Genomic DNA, 4,023 nt, shown 5'->3' with positions numbered 1-4,023 from the left:
AGTGTTCAAATCTCCATTTGTTTCCTCAGTTTCCTAATATTTATCTTAAGGTGACCTGATCCAGACTTTTGATCACCTTTGTCTAAATATTTCTATTTTAACAAAGTCCTTTTGAACACTGAGCGACTAAAACTTAGAAAAATACTCTGATTGTTATCTCACTAGAGTGGAAAATATATAGTTACCCATTAACTAATGATATCCATGTCTACATTAGATCCATGACATTTTTAATTCTTGGGAGCTTTTGGCTAAATGAATTTTTTAAGCTTCCTTTAAATGAAGCTTTAAGCCATCACCACATGAATAAAATTAAAGAACTAAATGAAAACAAGCCAAGTATTTACGGAGTAATAGAATGTGCAGTGGAAAGAGTACAATTCTGAAATCATAAAGCCTAAATTAGTGTGATGCATCTTTACTAGCCATGTAATCATAAACCAGTTATCTAAATGTGTTAGCCTCAGTTTTTTCACCCATGAAATGGTGATGATAATACTTATTATGCAGAGTTGTTGTGTGGATGTGATGAAGCATGGAGCATGAGATTCTCATATTCCATGCTAAAACGATAGCTATTTTTATACTTATAATAATTCTAATAATAGTAATTAAATTGTTTAAAATGGTAATATTCATTTGTATTGTGGCATTGTATTGACTATTCATAGACACATTTACCAAAATAAATTTCATTTACTTTACCCCCTCTGAGGATATGTATTCCCTAATTCAATATGAATCTCATTATGAATAATAATTATCATAATAAATATGCTGATTTTTCTTCTATTTATTTTTAGGGAGTTATCCTTTACTGTTGAACATGAAGAAACTTAAGCAAGTCTGTCTTATTCAAAATTTGCATGCTGCTTTCTTATGAAACTAGATTATAGAGTTGTATGAAATAAATTCATGCAGTTAAGACATTTATGTTTGGAAACCTGGGTGGTCAGTTTAGTATTTCAAAAGAAGATTTTAAATTTAAACCTTAAAACTGAGCTCTTTCAGCCTTATTTATAGACCATCCTTCATGCTTCATAAGTACTCCTTCATTGTAAACTAAGTAATAGTTTTTGTCACAGTGTATATAACGAAAATGGATTTTATATTCTATTATTTCAGAGTTAGTTAGTACTTCCTTACTTCCTTTTTTGAAAATAGATTAATTCTACAAAAAGTTTTTTCCAGCTTCATTGAAAAAAAAATCGACATATTATAATTTCTAAATTTAAGAAATGATTTCTTATAACATTGCAAAATTTTAACATTGTGTAAATTTTGTACAATTTGATAAATTGATATACATCTTTAATGCAATATAATCTACATAAAAATGTTAATACATCTACTATCTCCTATAGTTGCCACTGTTTTTTATGTATGTATCGTAAGGAATTTTAAGATCTACTCTCTTAGCAACTTTTATGTATATAGTATAGAAGAGATAAACTTAAGAGGTCTTGTGGGTTTGGTTCCAGACTGCCTCAATAAAGTGATTATCTCAATAAACTAAGTCAAATTATTATTTTTTTGGTTTCCCAGTGCATATAAAAAATTATGTTTCCCAGTGCATATAAAAAATAAACACTATACTGTACTGTTCAAAAGCATTATGTTTTTAAAGAAAAACAATGTATATACCTTAAGGAAACTAGTTCTGAGTTTTCAGTGGGTGATAATTACTGATCACAGATCACCATAACAAATGCAATAATAATGAAAAAACTTGAAATATTGCAATAATTACCAACATGTGACAGAGAGACACAAAATGAACAAATGTTAGAAAAATGGTGGCAGCAGACCTCTTTTATACAAGATTGCTATAAACTTTCAACTTGTAAGAATGTGATATATGCAAAGTTTAATAAAGGGAAGCACAATAAAAAAGTATGTATATTTTATTAACTATGATCATCATGCTGTACATTAGATCCCCAGAACTTTTTCATATTATAGTTGCAAGTTTGCAACCTTTGACCACCTTACTCCACCCCAGGTTCACCCCTTGTCAACTCAACTCTAAGTTTCCATTAGTTTGCCTTTTCCTCAGATTCTGTATGTAAGGGATATCATAATACATAAATTAAAAATATATAAAATCTTTGAAATATTTCACTTAGTATAATACCTTCAATTTCCATCCATGCTGTTGTAAATGGCAGTATTTCTTAATTTTTCATGGTTAAGTAGTATTCCATAGTATATATTTACCATACTTCTTTTATTCATTCATCCATTAATGGATACTGAAGTTATTTCCATCTCTTCTTAGAGTTAATAATTTTATAATAAACATAAGAGTGCAGATATGTCTTTGAACAGTGACTTCGTTTCCTTTAGATATATACCTAGAAGTGGGATTACTGAATCATATGGAAATTTTACTTTTAATAATATGAATAATCTCCATACTGTTTTCCATACAAATTTATATCCCTATCACAGTGCATAAGTTCCCCATTTTCCCCAATATTTACCAAAATTTGTTAGTTTCAATTTTTTGATAGTATATATTCTAATAGGTAGTAATATCTTGCTGTGTTTTTCAGAGGTAAACAACAACAACAACAACATAATGACTTTGCCCTGAGTTTTTTTTTAAGATTTTATTTATTTATTTGACAGAGATCACAAGCAGGCAGAGAGGCAGGCAGAGAGAGAGGAGGAAGCAGGCTCCCTGCTGAGCAGAGAGCCCGATGCAGGGCTCGATCCCAGGACCCTGGGATCATGACCTGAGCCGAAGGCAGCGGCTTAACCCACTGAGCCACCCAGGAGCCCCTGCCCTGAGTTTTTTACGTTGAGCACTTTTTAATGCTCCTGTTGGTCATTTATATAACTTTTTTGAAAAAGAAAAGTCTATTGAGATCTTTTGCTATTTTTTATATTATATATTTTTTCCTATTTGTATCTGTTGGTTATTAACCTCTTTTCAGATATAAGATTTGTAAGTATTTTCTTCCATTCTGTGGATTGTGTTTTCATTCTCTCTCTCTCCTTTTTTTTTTGGCTATGTAGTATAGTTTCAAATCAAGAAGTGTAATTACTCTTCTTCATTCTTTCTCAGAACTGCTTTGATTATTTGTTGTCTTTTATGGTCTCATAAAAGGATTCTTTACTTACTTCTGTAAAAAAATAATATTTGATTTTTTAAAGATTTTTAATTTATTTATTTGACAGAGAGAGATGACAAGCAGGCAGAGAGGCAGGCAGAGAGAGAAGAGGAAGCAGCCTTCCTGCTCAGCAGAGAGCCTGATGCGGGGCTCGATCCCAGGACTCTGGGATCATGACCTGAGCCGAAGGCAGCAGCTTAACCACTGAGCCACCCAGGAGCCCCTACCATTGGATTTTTGATAAGAAATGGATTTACAGATGGTTTTCGGTAGTATGGACATTTTAACAATGTTAATTCTTACCATTCATAAATATGAGCTATCTTTCCATTTGTGTCTTCTTCAATTTCTTTATCAATGTCATAGTTTATGGAGTACAGATCTTTCATCTTCTTAGTTAAATCTATTCTGAAGTATTTTATTATTTCTGATGCTACTGTGAATTATATTGTTTTCATTATTTTTTCAGATAGTTCATGATTAGAGTGTTAAAATACTCCTATCTTGTGCTTACATTGGCAGCACATAACTAAAATTGGAATGATGCAGAGAAGATTAGCGTGATCACTGAACAAGGATGACATGAAAAACTGGGAAGCATTCCATATTAAAAAAAAATGAAACAAAACAAAATTCTTGTCTTTTATATATTGATCTTGTATTTGGCAGCTTTACTCAATTTGTTTATTCAAAATTTTGTGAAGTTTTTAGGATTTTTTAACATGTAACTTCATGTTATCCAAAAAAAGAAAATTTTACTTCTTCCTTTTTTTTTTTCTTTTTTGGAGTCTCTTATTTCTTTGTGTTCCTTGTTTCTCTGGCTAGGACATCAAGTACTATGTCAAATGAGAGTAGTGAAAGTGGACACACTTGTCTTTTTTCTGATTTTTAAGGGGAAAACTTTCAA

General features: G+C 31.0%; 1 non-coding gene across 1 annotated transcript; it reads left to right on the top strand.

Annotated features, from left to right (window-relative positions):
- The first annotated feature begins 3,622 nt into the window (after positions 1–3,622).
- On the top strand, positions 3,623–3,728 carry LOC131834938 (U6 spliceosomal RNA). Its single transcript, XR_009355030.1, has one exon. It is a non-coding gene; the product is annotated as a U6 spliceosomal RNA (small nuclear RNA).
- The last annotated feature ends 295 nt before the right edge of the window (positions 3,729–4,023 follow it).

The sequence above is a fragment of the Mustela lutreola genome, chromosome 6, assembly GCF_030435805.1.
Source record: "Mustela lutreola isolate mMusLut2 chromosome 6, mMusLut2.pri, whole genome shotgun sequence".
Taxonomy (NCBI): Eukaryota; Metazoa; Chordata; class Mammalia; order Carnivora; family Mustelidae; genus Mustela; species Mustela lutreola.
Note: the sequence above shows the minus strand (reverse complement) of the source record. Positions and strands in the feature narration are given on the sequence as shown.